Source organism: Capsicum annuum, chromosome 5 (genome assembly GCF_002878395.1).
Source record: "Capsicum annuum cultivar UCD-10X-F1 chromosome 5, UCD10Xv1.1, whole genome shotgun sequence".
Classification (NCBI taxonomy): domain Eukaryota; kingdom Viridiplantae; phylum Streptophyta; class Magnoliopsida; order Solanales; family Solanaceae; genus Capsicum; species Capsicum annuum.
In genome coordinates this window covers 218235357-218252832 of record NC_061115.1, presented here as the reverse complement: position 1 = coordinate 218252832, position 17476 = coordinate 218235357, and the positions used below count along the sequence as shown (strand labels likewise).

The 17476-nt window shown below is 36.4% G+C and overlaps 1 pseudogene; it reads right to left on the bottom strand.

Moving 5' to 3' along the window:
- Positions 1 to 3541: 3541 nt before the first annotated feature.
- LOC124898639 lies at positions 3542 to 4705 on the bottom strand (annotated as a pseudogene).
- Between the last annotated feature and the right edge of the window lie 12771 nt (positions 4706 to 17476).

The window sequence follows — 17476 nt, the reverse complement described above, 5'->3', positions numbered from 1 at the left end:
ACTCCCAGATGTATCAAAGTACATCTATTATTAGAATGTTAAAAAAAGTCTGCAAATCAACTTAGCTAAAGTATAATGAATATTATTTTAACTTACCATCATACGTGATGACTTTGCCTTATTCAATTGAAGAATTTGTTGAAACCTACCTCCCAATGAGTTTTTAGCAAGAAAGCTAGATCGGTCTCTATTTTTGCGGTTCCACGCACCAAATAAGATTCTGACTTGTTCAAGAAAATATAAAATTGGCAATTCACGAGCCTCAACAAGACAAGAGTTGATACATTCTGCAATGTTGGAAGTCATCATCCCCCCCCCCATTTATTGGAGCATGAACTCGTGACCACTTTTCAAATCCAACATTTTTCAGATATACCTTAACTCCATTGTCAATCTTTCCCTCTTTACACATAAGCTCATCAAAATCATCCAACTTGTACGCTTTAGCCATGGCAAAAAACTCTTCGGTCAGCTTGTCCTTACTCTTTCTATAATTCGTGCAGACATTATTCCAAAGATGCCAAATACCTGCAAAATGTGGTATACAAGGATAGACCACACTAACCTCCTTGATTATGCTTTTATGTCTATTAGAGACAACACACATATTATCGCGCTCACCGAATACTTAAATTGCTGGGAAAACCACGTGCAAGATGAATCATTCTCAGAATCTACAACCCCTTCACAAGCGGCAATATATGTCCTGATACATAATATCAAACAGTTATTATATCTAAGTTATATAACAATTACCATCATTCGTAAGAAAAAAATAAATCACTACTTGCAATACTTGCTCCATCAAGTGTGCTAGCTGAAACGAATGTTCCCTTATATGGTCCATTCATGTGACTACCATCTACTACCACAACAAGTGTACAATACCCATATCCCCTAATAAAAGGTTGTAGTGCTACGAATAGATACATGAACTGATTATGCGGAGACTTATGCATCCTTATATGTGAATTGGGATAAACATAATTCAACATGTATATGTAGGTAGGCATTTTCTTATATCCGTCAGCTGGTCGTCCTCTCAATATATTTAAAGCATGTTCTTTAGCACGCCACGCCATCATGTAATCTACGTCCAAACCAAGTTTACTTTTTATATCTTCAATAATGTCGCTTGGGGTGATTATTCTTTTGTGGTTCACCAACTTTGGAGCTGTTATTCTTTCTACAAAGGCAACGGTTGCATGCTGCTGCTCAAACACTCTGTCCATTATTGAACAGGTGTGTTCATCATTGAAGGTACGTACTATAAATGTATCAGTACCAAGCTTACATGACGCCTTGAGAATATCTAACTACATTCTGGCGATTTGCACAGCAAGACATAACTGAAATATACATCAAAAAACTATATCATCGTATGAAGTTACATTAATCTGTTTATATATGAATCACTACTTCAATAAAAAAATGAGCCAATTAACAAATGAATAAACAGTTAATATGTATCACAAATATGAACTTAATCTGTTATTCCTTTTTATTATATGAATCACCAGTTATATGAATCTCAAGATATATGAATAACCAATTTTTCCAATCTGTTTATATGAATCACCAATATGAATCACCATTTATATGAATATCCACTTACAAGAATAACCAGTTATTTGTATCACTTATATGAATCACCAGTTAAATGAATCACTAGTTATATGAATCACCAGTTACATAAATCACCAATATGAATCACCAATTATATGAATCTCCAACTATATGAATCACTAATTATATGAATCATCAGTTACATTAATCACCAACATAAAAAACCAGTTATATGATTCACCAACTATATGAATCACCAATTAACTATTATGAGAATATATTACTACAGCTTCCAGATGTATCAAATTGCGAATTAAATCAAAATTTGTCGTTGAAAAATTAAAATCAAACCTTGGCTTGTCAGATCTCTCAGCTCTGAAATTGAACCTCTGCTTGATTGAATAGTTACGCATTACCGAGACAAGTGTAACTTTGCTTTTATACTTTTGGTTCACCTTTAAAACACTGTTATAGAAATCACTTATCAGTTCTTCACCACCCACATTAACAATTGGCAGAGATTCAACGTTACGAACTATAGCTACTGCAAGTTCAGACGGCTCAACAAAATCATACCACTCAATTGTCATATCATCCGCGTCAAAATCATCACTGTCAATTACAATATCACTCGTTGTAATACACAGTGGATACTTCTTGAATATAGTTTCGGCTTTCAAAATATTAAGAAAAAGTTTCACAGCCATATCATTATGAATCTCCAATGCTGATGAATTGCCTTGAACAATGTATTTGGCATGAATTCTTTTTAGAGATACGTTAATTTTCAATTGAATTGATATGGCGTCCATTAATTCGCGGTATTAACATTTTTTCATAAATTACAATACCGTCGAACCGATAGTTATCGTACCTTGTTTCAGAAACCCATTCCCCAGAATGACACAGCAACACAGTCACTAGTTCCATTGAAGAAATTGAGAAATTTAAGATGGAAAATCGATTTATTTTGGTTCCAAAATTGAAAAACTTTGAGCTTCTAATCTGGTTTGCTTCGATGTTGAACTCTTGTTGAATGGAATTGTGTTTTTAACGCTTGTAACCGTTTTGGCATGATTTGCGTTGTTAAAATCAGAGAAAATCCATTGCTTCCTTAAATAACTAACTGATCTGTTTCATATGTATCACTTTTTAATATGTATCACCACTTAACATATGTATCAAAATTTTAAAATTTCGGGATAAGATGTAATTAGCAAAATAAACGGGATTTTATGTAATATTACTTAAAGTATCAGAGATTTATGTAAGTTACTCTATTTTTTACACGCCCTTCCTTAAGAATAAATTAATCAAGAGGAATTTTGATTATTTTACACTCACTTATATTTTAAAATATAATCTCTTCATTAAATATTTTTGAAATATTTTATATTCTTAGCTTTCAAGCATAATTATTACTAGAAAATGAAAAAGAAAATTGCATTAAACTTTTAAAATAACAATAATTTAAAGGGAAAATGATCTGTTTCCATCCCGAACTATACACGAAATCGCTGAGACACACCCGAACTTTAAGAGGGTCCTATTACCCCTGGACTAATTAAAAATGGTAATTTTGACAACCTTAGTGCCGTGACACATTAGTGAATCAACACACTGAAGGTCCAAGTAGGCACACGGACCCGACGCATAGCGGGAGCTTTAGTGCACCGGGATGCCCGTTTTTAGTCAAAGATATAGTTTGAAGAAAGTAACAATAAGGGACAATTGTGCACACTTGGGCAATGTTGTTCGGACTCTCCAAAAATGATGCCACACATATGTTGTATCCTCAAAATATGCATTACTTTTGGAGGATCCGACATGCACCTGTTGGCATTTTTGAATAGTCTGAGTATCATAGCCCGAGGGTGTAGCTTAGACGATGATGTTGTAAAGACCGTTGGAGCTAGGTGATTTCTTCTCATTAGCCTATACTTTGGTTGGCAGAGTTACCCGATACCAGTACCTGTACTGGTAGGAGATAGTAGGTATGTGGTGGAATAGTCGATGCATGCACAAGCTAGTTAAAACACCATCATCGTAAGAACAATAAATAAGTAGAAATGTTTAGTCCAAACCTCAGATATCCATTCAAGATCACCTAAATATAAAACAACCCCTCTGTCTATATAGCTTCTTAATAGAATCCTTAGCTCTCTAATATTTGCCTCGAATTCTTCTTTAGAGATATTTCTCAGTGTACAAAGTGGAACACTTGTGAAGTTAACATGTTTCATATGTCTAATGATACTGCTCCTCTATCAAACTTATCGATAACTCCTCTAACGACCCCTTCAGCATTGGCTAAACACTCTCCTATAATAGCCGTTTTTCTCCTTTTCGTGTTCATCATTGTCTCTATAACGCTCATCACGTCATCATCATTCTTGACTTGATCATCGACCGATCTGCACAGTGACAATTTGAGCTTATTTGGTGCTACCATTGGTTTTGTGCTATTTTTGGAAGAAGTCTCTGAAGAAATAGCGTGTTCTCCATTGGTTTTAAGTCGGATGCTAGAAAAAACAGCTTCCGGCATGACTCGTCTAGCACTTGGATCATCACTTGTTTTGCATAGTGACAGTTTGAGATTATCTCCTGGTGCTATGACCATCGGTTTTGTGTTATTTTTGGAAGAAATAGCATGTTCGACATTGGTTTTTAGTTGGATGCTAGAAAAACCAGCTTCACTCATAACTCTGCTAACACTAGGATCATCAAGAATTGAAATAACCAGCTGCTCAATTTCTACTTTAAGGTGCTGCTGTTGTTGCTGATTCTCTATTGAACTGCGACGTTGATAGGCTTGTGCCCTTTTAAATTCAACAATTAAGGCATTAGAAAGAAAAGGAGGGTGAACGCGAGGTTCAAGAATAGGACTAGATGTGAAGGTAGGAAGCCTATTGAGGTCCACATCGAAGCAAAATTCAAGAGCTTTGTACTGTGAGTGTGTTTGGAAACAAGCTTTTCTTAGAAGCGCCGATGAATATGAAACTAACGTGGCACTTACTACATGAAGAGGAGTTACATGTGATTGGCCTCTTCTTTTAGCTAAGTTCAAAGCTTGCTTCATTATACTTGAAGATTCAACAGTTAGCGCTTGTCGGAAAGTATAGTTACCACTTACCACCATTAGTCCTCATTTTCGTGCTTTTTGAAAGATCAAAGATGGCTAAGTATAGATTTTGAATTATTGAATTTCATTAAGTAGAAGTGAAGGGAATTAATAGGATTTACAGATACTTTTCCTAGCCGATATACATACATTATATACGGTTATGCACATATCAAGTATCCGCCAGCTATTTTTAGTTTAAGTGGTTGAGTGAACGACTATTTAGGTTCATTTCAAGTAATATATAACTGTTAACATTGCACAATGAAACCTTCATGTCGCTATACTGACAATGTAAGCAAAAATATTCACTGTACTTATGTCGGAGACATTGGGCAGTTGTTGTATCATTTGTGCAGGTCGCTACTTATGTGACAAGGAATTTCAATATTTACACTAAACCAAGATCAAATATATAAGCTATTCTTCACCCCCTAGTTATACTCGGCTATCCCCGATGCCAAGTCTTTTTCTGCCTCATTTTGACCTCGCAATTTCCTAATCAGTTACCTATGGAAAGACACTATTTCTATACTATCAGATTATCCAAAGGATAACTTATGGTAATAATTCATGAAAATTAGGATTAGTAGCCTTGAAAATAAGGCAAACTATGAGGTACGACAAATTGAAATACACTAATAATCATATGAAAATAATAGATACCTGTGTCACAACTTTGGTGAAAAAGAGAAGAAGACTGTCTGTCTGTCTGTTGAAGGAATTGGGAAATGTGTTTTTTTTTCTAGTTCAAGCTTCCTACTATATAGTTTGTATTCTTTTGATCTTTTCTTTCCTTTTCTGTTTTGCCATTTTTTGTCCTTATTTTTAATGTGTGCGGGAAGTGAGGTTACGATGGTTAGGGCATGTGATGAGGAAGTGCACGGATGTTCCTGTACGGAGGTGTGAGAGGCTGGCTATGGATGGTTACAGAGGATATGATCCTTGATAGGAAGGTGTGGACTCTTTGAATTAGGGTAGAGGGTTAGCGGATAGGAAGACTGCTTTGCTCGTATTTGTGCCTGGAGTTTCTTGTTCGTGTTGTTTCAATGATTTCTATGATTTTGGATAGATAGGTTATATTAGTACCTTGAGTGTGCCTTATTTCCTTTATTATCTAGCAGTATGTTATCTAGCAGTATGTTATCTAGCAGTATATTTATGGCTTAATCGATCGAAATAGTTTCAACTCGTTCTTGTAACGCCCAGAATTTCGGGCTACAATATAGACCATGATTTTGATGCGTTGATAATGCCAAAAGCCATAAATCCTATGCCAATATGGCATGTTAATTATTTGTATAGTATGTGAATCCATTCAAGCTTGAATTTAGACCATATAGGTCCTTCAACTCAAGGACGAGTTGAAACTATTTCGATCGATTAAGTTTTAGTGGATGTTGTAATTTGTGTTAGCTTCCATTGACCATAACTCTCTGTATATGTCGAATTAGAGAGCCTACTATGTGTCAAATGATAGGTCTTCGAGTTAGCTTTCCAACGATACCAATTTGGCTAAAATCCAGCACCCGAGCAAGAAGTTATGGCCTTTCAAAGTAGTAGGCGGCGCCTATGTAAACATAGGCGATAGCATAGGTGGCACCTATGTAAACATAGGCAATAGCATAGGCAGCGCCTATGTAAAGGTTTCAAGTGACTTAAACACTCCATTTTTGGGGCAAAATGGTCCTTTTCCATCCTTACTTAGCCTTAAACACGAAATTCAGTTCCCAAAGACCCCAAAATACACCTTCATTCATCAAAATTGTTTTAAACGTTTTATGATATTGATTTGGCCCTTAGGCCTACTCCCAAAGTAATTTGCTATATGATATATGTATATGCATGTATTCCGAAAAGATGTTAACTTGAGAGCATGAATGATATGAAATTTCCTCTCTTGATGTGAATTTGTTTTAAATGTTCATATGATGTAAATTGTTTGAAAACATCTTGAAGAGCATGACATGAAATATTTTGAGAATTGATATGATTTTGACTTGAAAACGAGAAGGTTATTCATGTTGAATACAATGGTTGAATGAGAAGAATGATGTGATATTGATGGCTTTCAAGTTGGGTATGACGATACCCTACAGAGTATGACATGTGATTGATTTGAACAAAGTTTGAATGCATTGATTTTCATGAGAAAGGTAGATGCCCGAAGAAGGCGTTTGAGTGAAAGGGCTCATCGCTGGAAACCGTAGTTGTCGATGCGGGTCATATGATATTGTATCCTACATGGGAGGATACTAAAATAATTGGGACATCTCACATGGGGGATTCCCTGCAGTGTACTCACATGGGGGGTATACTGACTCCAAATCCTGGCGGCTACTTGGATTGGAGGCTTGGCCGCCGAGCACCAGAGGCGGATTCTACATAGCCGTGGAATCACAATTGTAGGATATTCCACCTATCTCAATCACATTACATTGGTATTGAAAACTATTACATTATGCCCATGTGTTTTCAAATAATTTGATATGAAACTGCTTTATAATGGCTCTCACCTATATTATGTAAAAATATTATATTTCTATTTTGATTTCTCTGCGTACCAGTACTTTTGTATTGACCCCCTCTCCTCCCAGGTTCGGAGACAGTCTAGGGGTCCAGACAACTAGTAGATTCCTTCCGACAAATCGCAGAATCAAGTGGTGAGCCTTTTATATTTCGGAAGGCCTGATGTCTGCAGTTTAATTTATCATTTATTAGTTTTGAGTCTACTGGGGGCCTTGTCCCAGTTTTCAGATAGACATTTATTTTAGTCAGGTAGTAGAGATTTCGCAGACGTTATAGAGATGTTGTGTTGAGATTGTGGGACATTATTCCCCATTATTACCTTCGCATGATTCTTGACCATGTTTTCATTATATTGTGTATCTTTCGTATTTCTTTTATCATATGAATTATGTGCATGATTACCAGACAGATAGGGGTGTTTCGGGCCTCATGGTTCAGAATACTCGTCACGGCCAGGGCCTCGATTTGGGTTATGACAAACTTGGTATCAAAGCACGGTTCATGGTCCCAGGGTGTCTGCGAAATCGCGTCGGGTAGAGTCTTATTTATGGGTGTGTAGCGTGCCACACTTATAACCAGGAGGCTACTAGGTGTTTAGGAATGTCTCTCTTTCTTCATGTTCTAGTTCATGCAATAGAGTCAGAATGTTCCTCTTTCATACTCAAATTCATGCTATGGTGTTGCCCATACGAAAGTAACAGTCATCCCAATTCTTTCCTTACTCGGACATTCTCAGACATGTCTCATCATTGGGCCGATTCAAGTACAGAAGTTTAGAGTCTAAATGGTATGGTTCATTCTGATCGAATCATATAAGATTTTTACAAGGACTTTAGAAGAGTCTGTTAGTGCTTCAGAGTGTGTTGGATCTAGTGTGAACCTTGATTTTGATAAAATCGTTCTTTTTAGCATGCAGTATTAAGTGTATTCAGTTCTTTTCAGAACTTATGTTGCCAGTGTCACGCCTCAGAGGTAATAAGGTGTAGCAGAATGTTGGAACTGTATTTCTACCTGAATGGTAGTGTGTGTTAAAGTGTTGTTGTCATGACCTATTGGTAATGAAATTAGACCAAGAAGTTGGTGATATGAATTCACAAAGTTAGAAGTCAGAGTGAGGATGATTTACCCCTTTATAGTGATAAACTAATTTGGTAGCTAGCAGCATGTGTGGACATTATGGTAGTCCATGGAGGAAGTATTTGACTCCGATTTTATTTCTACAGAGTAAGATGTGTATTCTTAGTTCATTGAATATTGCGTATTAAATCTCTATCTCATGAAATATTATCATCAAAGTGTTGTTGAAACATAAAGTCTAGTGAAGCCGTGTGGGGCTCTTTCGATTCACTAGCATAGTTGACTTGTCATTCATCCCATTTTATTGTTCAAAATACAAAATCAAAGTCTAGTGAAGCCGTGTGAGGCCTATTTTGATTCACTAGCAACTTATCGTTCTTGTGTAGGTTTAATGTATGTATAGCTGAATCTGGTTGCATGAGATTGAGCTGGTAAAGAGATGATTCGTCCTTGTGTGTTTTTAGTAGAAGGTAGAGAAGGAGTTGTTAGTCAGGGTGATTTGTTGGTTGCTTGAATGTGAAAATAGCTATATTAGCGAGTAAGTTATGATTATAGACTGATGATTGTTTGAGGAATTTGAAGGCAGTCTAAATGTACGCTTAAGTAAGTAAGTATGAGGTGAGAAATCCGCATAAGTAGAGAAGATTCTATGGGATTATAATATCAGATTAAGGTTGATCATGTCTATTATATGACTTTACCCCTTGACCTTCTTTTCGTTGGTAGTTGTAAACTAGTACAACTTGTGAGAAGGTATGTAGTAGATTTTTGAGATATTTGGGTAGAATGTCCCAATTTGATGGATTAGTATATTTATATTATGTTGCATTCTTCATTGGTGGTAGATGATTGATACTAAACTATAGGCTTGAATTTAAATGGTGTGGTGGTAAATAGTGGCAAGAGTTTGATGATGCATTTTTTGTGGGATTAAATTAGTAAGCTTGAGGTGCTGAAATAGTACATGCTAATGGATTATGATAAGGAAAAACCGTTAGGTCATGATCGATTGTTGTGGTTATGAAGTTCTAGTGCACTAGTGTTTCGTGATGTTTATTTATAGTTTCCAAGTGAAAATTTTGTGTAAGGTTGGGTTGTAAATCATGCATAGCACTAGATATTAAGTTTGAATAGTTGATGTCCATGAAGGTGGATGTGAAGATTTCTTGGTTAATGAATACTAGTTGTATAGAAGTGATCTAATAGGCTTGAACGGTGCATACAATACATTAAGTTTATTTGATTCGTAGTGATGTATGATATTGTATGTGTGATGTAGAAGTATGCCTAAGGTGACATGAGGTTGCGGCATTCTTTCTAAGGCTATTACATATTGTGTGTGGCTAGTAGTACCGTTGAGTTGCTATATGGGGAAAGACTAGTAGATGTTATATGTGTTCTAAATAGTTAGGTTAAAGAGTTTTGATTGATAGTGTTGAGCTTTTTATATGATATTGATTCTCATAGTAATGAGGCATAAGTTGGGAATCGTGATATTAGTACGCTATGTCAAAAGTGGTTTGGTTCATCAAAGGCTTAGTGATATCCATGTTAAGTGTTAGAATCTAAGTTTGAGTTTTGAAGGTTGAACCGATAGAAATAAGTGTGCAAACTAATGTTAAGTTCTATGATATGCATGCATTGTCATTTTTTTTAGGCCCTAGAGTGCAGTAAGTGTAGTTCAGTTAGAATCTGGTAAAGGATCTCCCAAACTCTAGATGATGACATGAAGCTGAGGGGGAGATGATAGAACGAATGACCAAGTAAGGCTCTCAGATTCTAGTAGTGATGCAGTATGATTTAGAACATCAGAAAGTGAGGGTGGATCTCAACCCATTCCTACCTCAGTATTTTTTTAGTTATCCGGATGCTTACTCATGCCTTACGATTCAGTTCTGTGATCATAGTTCATGATTTCGGTATATGATAGAGAGTCACGTACTCTTCTAGTTCCAAGATAATGAGTTCTACTTCATTCAAGTAGTCGGAATCACATTCCTTATGTTATGAACTCTAGTTGAGGTCATGCAACTCTTGACGCATGTACTCACTCTTTATAGTGTGCTCAGTCCCGTATAAAGATCTTTTCACGCTTGAGGGTATTATGTTTAACCTTTTAGTGACCTTCCTATGCAATGATAGTGGTGATGATGTAAATGTTCTTGTTGATGGAAGATCATAGTATGCTTGCTTAGATAAGGCCATAAGTATGAAGTAAGAGTTGGGGCCAAGTCTTTGATACATGTGATGGTTAGTGGAAAAGTTTGTGTGTGTATGTCTTAGGGTAGCGAGTGGGAGTTATATTGACAATAGTTTAGAAACTATGTGAAGTATGTATTTATGGATGGTTGCCTTGAAGTCAACATGTGGTTATAAAATAGGCTTGAATGACGTTTTGGGATTGTAGTGGAAGGTCGCAATATGCATTAACGATTTCATATTAAGATTTCAGAGTAGTCATTGAAGTGGTAAGGCATGTTATTCTTAGGATGTGATCTTCAAAAGAGGTATAGAAGGTGGCATCATATGGTTTAGAATAATAACGTGGTGTAACATGTTGTATTTTTTTTGAATTAGAGTTAGGTTGATCGCAGTGTAAGGATTAATCTATTTTAGACTGTAATACCCCAAGAAATTTTATGCATAAACGTGTTGGGTTCTATCTTCTAGAATAAATTATAAGTTTTTCGTGTGGAATGTCTTATATTATGACCCACCATTGCATAGAGTATCGAATAAGCTTTCCAACGATATGTGGATCATCCGAAACGGACACACGAGCGACGAGTTATGAACATTCCGATCGAACCGTGAATAGTAGTGAATAGTAAAACGTGCAGGAAAAAGTACTGAGGCCTGGCGTATTTTTTCTCCAACTTTAAACGATCATAACTCCTTGTACATAATGATCTGGGTGATCTACTATATATCAACGGAAATCTCTGCGAGTCCTGTTTCCAATGAAATTGGTTTCATCCAATTTTTCTATCGGAGCAAAAGGTTATGGTCGATCTACTTCAGCCTATCAAAAGCGAATTTTTGGGTCAACTTCAAACGATCATAACTCTTCGTACACAATGATCTGGGTGAGATACTATATATCAACGGAAATATGTGAGAGTCCTCTTTCTAATTAAATTGGTTTCATCCAATTTGGATATCGGAGGAAAACGTTATGGTTGATCTACTTCAGACTATCAAAACAGTCCACCAAAGGACAGATTCGAGAATTATTTAATTTTTAGGGGCGTTTTGGTCATCCCTCCTCACCCAAAATCCATCCAAACTCTATATTAAAGCCTATTAGAAGCATTATATATTATATTTCAGCGAATTCCCTCAAAAAGAAAACCCTAAGCCCCTACATCCAACTTCAAGAACCTCCAAAGTTCATCATTAATTCTGCAAATTTATTCAAGATTCCAAGTTCCTAGTTCAAGAACTCCAAGAACCATCATTCAAAGGCATGATTAACATCTCAAAAATGAGTATCGATCTAAAGTTCATCATTCAAGTTATGTGGGGGGTTTTTCAACAAGAACTCTCTTTCGTTCTTGTGCCCAAAAGTAATTTTCTTTACAAAGGCATGATTTTTATTTGATTTTTACGAATTTGAAGTATGAACCCATATCTTATTATGATTATTATGAAATCCTGATGTTTATGATTTTGAAAGATGAGTTTAAATGTGTGGAGATATAAAGCGTGAATCTTGAACGATATTTATCATGATTTTGATATTTGGGTCGTGAATCTCTATTGGAAATTGTGTTTTTTGAGAAAGTGTGTGTTATAAGCACGTTGATGTTAAATATTTGAGATATTTTAAATGATTTGACCTTTTGGTCTTAATGGAGTTGTTTTGAACTCGAGTGTGAAAGAAATTCACAACGTGGTTGATTTTGATAGATGGAAAGCATGATGGCTCCCGATGTATATTTATATATTACTGAAATTGTTTTATTGTGGATTGTCTTTGAAATGATCTGAGCTAAGTCTAGGAGAAATCTTTAGCACAGAGTGGGAGATATAAAGTGACCTTACTTCCCTAGAACTTCGTGCACCCGTAGGAGTGAGCCTGAGGCTGATTTATATAGTGATCACTAGTTTGTGTGGATTTCATATGGATAGTCTTACTCCGATGGAAAGGATAGGATGGCTCTCCCCAGCGTGGGTTTTACGTTGGACTCCATGTAGCTCACATGGTTTATGTCGGTTATAGGATCTCCCAGTGTGTGTGTGTTTCCTTGTGTCTATGGTGAATGGTGAAGTGATTTGAAAGTGGAATTGTGAAAGTTATTCTTTTGAAAGATTTAAATGATATTTACATTATGAGAATTTATATTCTTGATGAACTGAAAGTGATTGACAAATTATATGATGACTCACATGTGTTATTGTACTTATTTCATACTCTCATGATTATGATGATTTTCTTCAGGCTATGTGAGTATTTGATACATCCTGCATATTTCTTATAAATATTTATGATGATGATGTTTATACAACTGCATACACCCCCATATACTCGGTTCCTTTCCATGGTACTGACCTACATCTTCTGATGTGGGCTACGTTTTCTCGAAATGTAGGTTCAGGTGCTTAGTTTTAGGTTCGACAGTGATTCTTCGAGCACGCTGTTCTACATACTCTATTGTGGTGAGTCCTCATGTTCCGAGGACGTGATGTCTGATGTTGGTTTCATGGAATTGTTTGCATTTGATAACTGAGTATGGGTCAGTTGGGGCATGTCTCAATGACTCACTGGTTTTATTGATTTTCTTAGAGGCTTGTCAGACTAGTATAGATGTTGGGAGTTGACTAATAAGTCGTATTTTGTTATCTTTCTGAAATTCTTTTATTCTTAGATGATGATTACTCTGTTGATATTTGAGGGTTATTTATGAAAACCCCGTTGATTTGTGTTGAACTGAAAGAAAATGGCTTAAAGGGTTAGCTTGGGGCTACTCGTAGCCTCAAGCACCGTGTGATGCTCCGGGACCCATTTTTCAGGGCGTTACATAGACATTAGTAGAAAAAAATATTGTCAATGCTCATATGAGAATTTTAAGCTGAATTGAATGAATATGATATTTATAGGAATAGTATAGTTAAGGGATATTCGAGAAGTTTGCTAAGCTTGAAAGTAAGAAGTTGTATTGCCAAAGGTCTGGTAATTCTATCCTAATTTAGGAGTTATATGTCTATATTCCAGACTACAGAGTGGTGTCATTGTGATGATTCCTTAGTGGGTGTCTTGTGTAATCCATACCCAAGATTCGTGGCTCCCTATTACTGCTAGAACTTCCTTAGAGAGAGTGTTGAAGAGAATACTCCAGTTAAGTATGAGGGTGTAGTATAATTCAGTCTGTATGGTCAATAAGTCAGTTTAGCAGTCAGATTCACATGACTTGTTTTCTCGTCTTTGTACTTATTCATGCTACCTGAAATATCAGACATGCTACTATTCCAAGATAGAGTATACTAGTAATTGCGAGTATAGATCAGTTCATGCATCATACATTAGATTTAGATTCCAGAGGTTCAGTTATGATTTAATTCATAGGTGCCCTGTGCATCGCTTCAGTTTTTCGAGTATCTTAGTGAATTGAGCATTCATAGAGGGACATAGGGTCCCAAGGGGGAGATACCCCATTCAGCTGCATGCATAGATTCTTATTACAAGCTTCGCACCAGTTATCATTGCGTATTCAGTCATACGCCAGTTCAGTCAGATATGCATGCATTAGAAATGTATGTTCAATAGAAAAGTTCAGCTTATCAGTGTATTCAGTTCTGCGTTCATGAGAACAACTCAGTAACAAATCCATGCATCAGATATGTATGATTCATTATGAGAATTCCGCCTATGAGTCGCTTCAGTTGTGTATTCCATGCATCAGATATGCACGTCCGGTATAAGAATTTAGAACATCAGTAGTTCCAGTCTTATAGTCATGTTTCAGATCAGTGTATTCTTTCTTAGAGAAACATATCATGTCCAGGTTATTCCATACCTGTAAGCTTCAATATATTCCTACCCATCATTCGAGGATGAATGATCCCAAGGGGGAGATAATGTAACACCCCGTATTTTTGGGCTAAAGTTTAGACCGTCGTTCCTACGTATATAGACCTGAACTGAATTATTCTTGTAATGCCCCGCATTTTGGGATACAATATAGACCATGATTTCGATGCGTTGATAATTCCAAAATCCATAAATCCTATGACAATATGGCATGTTAATTATTTACATAGTATGTGAATCCATTCAAGCTTGAATTTAGACCATAGAGGTCCTTAAACTCAAGGACGAGCTGAAACTATTTCGATCGATTAAGTTTTAGTGGACGTTGTAATTTGTGTTAGCTTTCATCGACCATAAATCTATGTATATGTTGAATTAGAGAGCCTACTATGTGTCAAATGATAGGTCTTCGATTATCTTTGCAACGATACCAATTTTGCTAAAATCCGGCACCCGAGCAAGAAGTTATGGCCTTTCAAAGTAGTAGGCGGCGCCTATGTAAACATAGGTGATAGCATAGGTGGCGCTTATGTAAACATAGGCGATAGCATAGGCAGCGCCTATGTAAAGGTTTCAAGTGACTTAAACACTCCATTTTTGGGGCAAAATGGTCCTTTTCCACCCTTACTTAGCCCTAAACACGAAATTCAGTTCCCAAAGATCCCAAAATACACCTTCATTTATCAAAATTGTTCAAGAACTCTCTCTAGGGTTTCCAAATAAAAATCCAAGCAAATCAAGATTCAACCGTGGGTTTTAGAAACTAATTGCATATTTGGAATCCTCTCAATGTAGGCTTCAAGAAGCACCTAATATTCGTAGTAATCGAGGTACGTGGGGTTATCTCAAAACTCTCATGGGATTTAAAAATTAATGTTTTCAAATGGGGGTTTTGAAATTACGAATATGATTATGTTTTAAACGTTTTATGATATTGATTTGGCCCTTAGGCCTACTCCCAAAGTGATTTTCTATATGATATATGTATATGCATGTATTCTGAAAATATGTTAACTTGAGAGCATGAATGATATGAAATTTCCTCTCTTGATGTGAATTTGTTTTAGATGTTCATATGATGTAAATTGTTTGAAAACATCTTGAAGAGCATGACATGAAATGTTTTGAGAATTGATATGATTTTGACTTGAAAACGGGAAGGTTATTCATGTTGAATACAATGGTTGAATGAGAAGAATGATGTGATATTGATGGCTTGCAAGTTGGGTATGACAATACCCTACAGAGTATGATATGTGATAGATTTGAACAAAGTTTGAATGCATTGATTTTCATGAGAAAGGTGGATGCCCGAAGAAGGCGTTTGAGTGAAAGGGCTCATTGCTGGAAACCGTAGTTGCCGATGCAGGTCATATGATATTGTATCCTACATGGGAGGATAATAAAATAATTGGGACATCTCACATGGGGGGATTCCCTGTGGTGTACTCACATGGGGGTATACCGGCTCCAAATCCTGGCGGCTACTTGGATTGGAGGCTTGGCCACCGAGCACCAGAGGCGGATTCTACATAGCCATGGAATTACAATTGTAGGGTATTCCACCTAGCCCAATCGCATTACATTGGTATTGAAAACTATTACATTATACCCATGTGTTTTCAAATAATTTGATATGAAACTGCTTTATAATGGCTCTCACCTATATTGTGTAAAAATATTATATTTCTTTTTTGATTTCTCTGCTTACCAGTACTTTTATATTGACCCCCTCTCCTCCCAGGTTCGGAGACACAGTGTAGGGGTCTAGACAACCAGTAGATTCCTTCCGACAGATCGTGGAATCAAGTGGTGAGCCTTCTATATTTCGGAAGGCCTGATGTCTGCAGTTTAATTTATCATTTATTAGTTTTGGGTCTACTGGGGGCCTTGTCTCAGTTTTCAGACATTTGTTTTAGTCATGTAGCAGAGATTTCGCAGACGTTATAGTGATGTTGTGTTGAGATTGTGGGACATTATTCCCCATTATTACCTAGGCATGATTCTTGACCATGTTTCCGTTATATTGTGTATCTTCCGCATTTCTTTTATCATATGAATTGTGTGCATGATTACCAGATAGATAGGGGTGTTTCGGGCCTCATGGTTCGGAATACTCGTCACGGCCAGGGCCCCGGTTCGGGTCGTGAAAATAAGAATGCAACAGCAGATATCTGTGAATCGTCTGTGATTGCTCGTATAAAAGTATTATGTTTGATTTTCTGCACTATGTGTAAGGCTCATTTGCCATACTTTACAATTTTCAGATATGTTTAGGCCATTGAGACATATGTTTCAGTTGTTTAAAGTCACATATGCATGTTCATGATGATTTTTAGACATGTCTAGTTGCCAATTCATTATGTTCATGTGATTCCTCGTGTACAAGTTTATGTATGATTTTCCGCACTGTGTAAGGCTCATTTGCCATACTTTACGATTTTCAGATATGTTTAGGCCATTGATCGATATGTTTCACTTAAAGTCACATATGCATGTTCATGATGATTGGTAGACATGTCTAGTTGCCAATTCGCGTTGTTCATGTGATTTCAAGTGTACAAGTTTATGTATGATTTTCCGTACTATGTGTAAGGCTCATTTGCCATACTTTACGATTTTCAGATATGTTTAGGCCATTGAGCCATATGTTCATGACATAGACAGTTGGTCCTCGATGAAAAGAGGCGTTGGGTGCTGGCCACGTGCTCTTCCAGATTTGGCCTGCGACATTAATGTTGGCGCAACCATATTACAGATTAACTCCAGCAGTTTAAACTCATCTGAGTTTCTTACTTCTGTGATACAAGTCAATTTTTCATTACTAAATACCACGCGGATGCCAAAAGTATGTAAAATCTGTTCCTATGACACACTTCTAAATAGCCTATGTTCGTTTATACAATGCTTTAAAGTACAGTTTAGTTAATTAGGATAGGTTAAGGATGTAAGTAAACTTTAAAAAATGTTCATTAAATATGTTTTATGTGAAAAGCTCAGTGTGTATGGAAGAAGTAACAAAGTCAAAAAATAATTGAGACAGTTCAACAGAAAAAGTAATTGCATTCATATCACAAGAAATAAATGTTATACAGTGGTAAAAATATAGAAATTGGCAAACATAATTTTCAAACTCGCAAGCGATTTGGTAG